General features: G+C 37.9%; 1 long non-coding RNA gene across 1 annotated transcript; it reads left to right on the top strand.

The window, feature by feature from the left end:
- Nucleotides 1-620: 620 nt before the first annotated feature.
- On the top strand, nt 621-5238 carry LOC144377607 (uncharacterized). The gene is made up of 2 exons (XR_013438600.1): nt 621-725; nt 5060-5238. It is a non-coding gene; the product is annotated as an uncharacterized LOC144377607 (long non-coding RNA).
- The last annotated feature ends 268 nt before the right edge of the window (nt 5239-5506 follow it).

The following is a 5506-nucleotide window of genomic DNA, read 5'->3' as shown; positions in this document are numbered from 1 at the left end:
GATTGAGAGTTTGCCTTTTTTTTTTTTTTTTTTAATCCTGAAATCTACCTGGCAGGGAAGTGAGCGTGTGATCGATCTCCTCTGTGCCGTGAAGCTGGGGCAATGTCAGTTCCAAATTGTGGCCCTATAAGAACCTTTATTATCTGGCCATATGCTTTGTAAATAGGTCACTCCGACTGAGCTGGCAGAGAGTTTTGATTGCTGGATCTTTGCCTGAGCGCATAGGCCAACAGATCCTAATTCTTCTACGCCAGTTCCACCAGTTCAGCTTCTAGTCTGGGAGCATTGTGTGGTGGGGGTAATCTGTCCCCTTTCCATCTTTATGTTCTGTGCTAGGAGATGGAGGCAGGAAAGCAAGACATATACTTAATTCTCAAAGTCAGCCTCACAAATGAATTTTGGATCCTCAATAAATGGATTTTGAATCAATGCAGAAATTTAGGGGCTGCTCTTATTATTATTATTATTTTTATCACTAAAGCCCATGTTTCTTTGGGACATAGTTGAAGAGAAGCACTAGCACTTTAAAGAGAAAGCCAGGTTTGCACAGCAATGCAAATTGCATGCAAATGAATCTGCAAAAGTGAACTTGGGACTCAGAGGCAGAGGATTTGGATGAACTCAAGAGTTTTCATGCCAGTTTGCCCAATCCTGAATCATGGTTCCCTGCTGAAAGTGAGAAGAGAAACTACAGCTCTAGAATTTCTATAAAGGAGGGCTAGGAGGTGGGTGAAATCTCACTAGAAAGGTAGGAAGCTGTGGAGAGTCACCAAGCTGACCTGGGAACTGTACACTTGATATTGATTGTGTATTTATTAGAAGATGGCTTTGACTCTCAGTTTTCTATCTACAATACATTAATATGACAGCAGGAATCAATTTAACAACCTCCTTACAATTCTTTGCCTCTTTCTGATTTGATTATTTGCTTTGGAATTTTGTAAACCACTTATTATGGTTCAGATATGAAGTGTCCCCCAAAGCTCATGTGTGAGACAAAGAAATGTTCAGAGGTGAAATGATTAGATCAAGAGAGCTGAAACCTAATTAGTGGATTGATCTGCTGGGGAGCTAACCTTGTTCAGGAGCTATGCACACACCTCTAAGTCCTGAGTAAGAGGTACAGAACTGGTACTGCACTCTGCAATGCAACTGTACTTTACCTCTGCTTAGAAAGGTGTAGCTCTGGGAGTGAGTGTCACCTGATGGGATTGAATTACACCCATCTTTTTGTTGTAATCCTACCCTTCTGCCCTTTTTTGGATAGAATGTTCCATGGATTAGCTCCCCCCATTAATAAAACCTGGGTTCAAGGTGTGCTCCCTCTCTTTCTTGCCTGTCTTGACTCCTTGGTGGGAGCTGGGTCATAGGGCCCATCACCGAACACAAAGTAATTACTAAGGTACTTCTCTGTGTGTCATTATTTCGTGCCAGCCCAATTCTCCTGGAGTGACCATGACTGGTTTAGTTGTGTGTCACCGCATTGATCCAGTCATATGGATTAACTGGGTGGTAACTCTAGGCAGGTAGGAGTGGCTGGAAGAAGTAGATCACTGGTGGTATCCTTTATATATATATTTTTTCCCTAGGGAGCAGAGCTATCTCTGCTCGGATAGCTGCAGATTCAAGAAACCCTGTGTCTCCTGAAAGACTAGGTATCTTCAAAGGACCTGAAACTGAACAGCTCTGAGATGGAGCTCATGGTCCTCCAAAATCCAGTTCTCTTCAGTACCCCATCATTATGAAAAGGATGACCCTATCCAAGGTCACCTCCTGAAGTTACCCCCCCACCCCCATGCAATCTATTTCTAAGGCTTGAATCCTCCATCTCAAAGTTCTTGACTGTTTTAGTGGCTCTTATTCTACGTACCACTGCTCTTATTCTATACCCTAACTCTTCCAATCTTCATACAGAAGTCATGATTATTCATGTTCCCATTCTGAGCAATAACTAAGCTATGTGACACTGGGAAAGTTGCTGCCTCTTCCTGGGTCTTAGTTCTTTGTTGATCACAGGAGAACCTGCTGTAAAGACTTATCAAGGACCAGCACAGGTTAATTTCTGTGGTGTCATGAGCGCTATCTGTGTTCTGGATAGAGAGAACAATGTTGGGGTAGGGGACTCCATCAGTTTTTCTTCTCATGGGATCCTTCAACTTCTAGATTTTATATGATGATTTTTTTCCCCTATTGAGGATTGAACCCAGGAGTGTTCTGCCAATGAATTACATTCCAGCCCTTTTTATATCTTATTTTGAGGCAAGGTCTCTCTAAGTTGTCAAGGCTGGCCTTGAACTTGCAATCCTTCTTTCTGCCTCAACTTCCTAAATTGCTAGGATTACAGATATGCACCACCATGCCTGGCTCATATAAGGATTTTTAAAAAGCTTTTTATTTGGAAGTATTAGAGATTTACAGAGTGTTGCAAAGGTAATATGGAGAGATTCCATGTCCCTCTCACCCAGTTTCTTTCAGTGGTTACATCTTAACATAATTATAACCATTATAAGCATCTTTCCATGTGCTTATTTGCTATTCTATATCTTCATTAATGAAATGTCTTTTTCCATTTTCTAATTGGATTATGATAGACAGCACAGTGTCAAAACTAGAAACTGACACTGATACAATGTGTGTGTACATGGTTCTATTATTTTATCATTTACATAAGCTTGTGTAACTACCACCCCTTTTAAGATACCCTTGTCACATCCACCTCTCCCTACCATCCCTAACCCCTGGCAACCACTAAAGTATTCTCTACATTTTTTTTTCATTTTGACAATGTTATATAAATGGAAGAATACAGTATATGACATTTTGCAATGTTTTCTCTCTTTCAGAACCATACCCGTGAAATCCATCTGGGTTGTTGCATGTATCAACAGTTTCATTTTTGATTAATAATCCATGGTCTGAATGTACCACAGTTTGTTCAGCTGCTCATTTATTGTAGGACATTTTGGTTGTTTCCATTTTTTTTTTTTTTTGCTATAAAGCTGCAGTGAACCATCGTTAACAGGTTTTTGTGTGGTCATAACTCTTGATTTCTCTGGGATCAGTGCCCAGAAGTGCAATTGTTGTGTGGTTAAGTGTATATTTAGTTTTTTTAAGAAACCATCAAACTGTTTTCCAGAGTAGCTCTACCATTTTACATTTTCATTAGCAAAGTTTGAGAGATCCAGTTTCTCTATATCCTCTTAAGCATTTGGTATTGTCACCATTTTTATTTGAGCAGTTCTAGGAGTTATGTAATATTCTTATCATGGTCTTAATTTGCATCTCCCTGAAGGCTCATGATGTTGACATCTTTCTATGTGCTTATTTGCCATCATATATCCTTGTTGATGAAAAGTCTCTTCAGGTCTTTTTCCCATTTTCTAATTTGATTATGATTATGATTATTTTATTTTATTTTATTGTGGTGCTGGGGATTGAACCAAAGGCCTCACACATGCTGGATAAGTGCTCTATCAGTGAGCCACATCCCTAATCACACTTCTTTTTTAATCTGTTGAGTTTTGAAGTTATTTATACCTTCTGATATGTGTCTTTTGTCAGATATGTGGTTTACAAATATTTTCTTCTTCATGGCTTGTGTTTTCATCTTTTCCACAGAATATTTTTGTAAAAAAAAAACATTATTCATTTTAGTAAAGTCTGATTTATTAATTAATTGTAGGGATCATGTCTAAGAACCCTTCACCAAATCCAAGGTCTTAATGACTTTCTCCTAGGTTTTCTCCCCAAGTTTCATAGTTTTACGTTTTACACTTCTCTACAATCCATTGTAAATTCCTTTTTGTGTAAGACATGAGATTTAGGTCTAGGTGTGTATTTTTGCCTCTGAACGATCCTTCCTCCACTGAATTGCTTTTGCTCCCCTGTCAGAGATCAGGAGGCTGTGCTTGCATAGACCCATTTCTGGATTTTCTATTCTGTGTCATTGATCCACAAGTCTATTCTTCCACCAGTGACTCACCATTTCAATGACAATGGCTATATCATTAGGACTTAATATTGATTAGTTTTTCCTCCCACTTTATTATTCTTTCTCATCATGTTAATTCCTTTCCATATAAATTTTAGAATAATATTATCTATCCAAAAAGTCTTGTTGGGATTTTGATAGGAATTGTGTTAAACCTGTCTATCAATTGGAGAAGAATTGATTTCTCTACTATGGTAAGTCTTCAAATCCATGAATATTTTTGACTCTCCAGTTGTTTAGATTTTCTGTAATTTCTTCTTTTTGTTTTTAATTTTTTAAAGTTGTTGATGGACCTTTACTTTTTATTTATTTGTATGTGGTGCTGAGAATCGAACCCAGTGCCTCATGCTTGCTAGGCAAGCGCTCTACCACTGAGTCAGAACCCCAGCCCCTGTAATTTCTTCTTTAATCAGTATTTTATAGTTTTCAGTATGTAAGACCTGTACATGTTTTGTCAAATTTACACTTACATATTTATTTTGAGCAATTGCAAATGGTATTGTATTTTAAATTTTGTTTCTCATGTGTTCCATTGCTGGTGTATAAACATAAAATTAATTTTAAACTAGGCATCGTGGCACATGCCTGGAAAACCAGCTATTCAGGATATTTAGGCAGAAAGATCACTTGAGTCTAAAAATCTGAGATCAGCCTGAGCAACCTAATGGGAACCTCATCTCAAAAAAAAAAAAATATATATATATATATATATATATATATATATACACACACACACAACACACACACACACGCACAAACACACACTAAATTTTTATTTGTTGATCTTGTATCTTTCAATCTTGCTGAACTCACTTAGTAGTTCTATATTTATTTATTTATTTTTTGGTAGATTCCTTGAGATTTTCTACAATCATGTGATCTGCAAAGAGAGGGCAGTTTTATTCTCTCCTTTCAAATCTGTATGTTTTATTTCCTTTTCTTGACTTTTTGTGCTGGCCAGTTTTTCCAGTACTATGTTGAATGGCCATGGTAAGAAGGGACATCCTTGCCCTGTTTTCTGATCTTGGCAGAAAAGCTGACTTGGGAATTAATATGCATACCTTCCAGGTGGAACCTTTCCTGCCTTGGCAATGGAGGAAGCATGGAGATGGAGCCTCCCTTTGCAGGATTCCTCAGTGCAGAAGCCACAAAACAAAGAAACCACAATCCTGCACCTCACCCCACTTACCCAGTTGACATGCAATGGTCATGCAACATGAGAAAGAAATAAATCTTTGTTGCTTTAATCACCTGGTGTGTGTGTAGGGGGGAGGGGATGCACTATCTTTCACCACTAAATATGATGTTAGCTATTGGTTTTTCATAGATGTGCTGTATCAAATTGAGCAAATTCCCCTTTGTTCTCGATTTTTAAAGAGTTTTTATCATGAATGAATTTAAAAAAAAAACAATTTTTGTAGATGGATTGTAGATGGACCCAATACCTTTATTTTATTTAGTTTTTAAATGGTGCTGATGATCAAACCTTGTGCCTTGCACATTCTAGGCAAGTGC

This window comes from Ictidomys tridecemlineatus, chromosome 5 (genome assembly GCF_052094955.1).
Source record: "Ictidomys tridecemlineatus isolate mIctTri1 chromosome 5, mIctTri1.hap1, whole genome shotgun sequence".
NCBI classification, from domain to species: domain Eukaryota; kingdom Metazoa; phylum Chordata; class Mammalia; order Rodentia; family Sciuridae; genus Ictidomys; species Ictidomys tridecemlineatus.
Note: the sequence above shows the minus strand (reverse complement) of the source record. Positions and strands in the feature narration are given on the sequence as shown.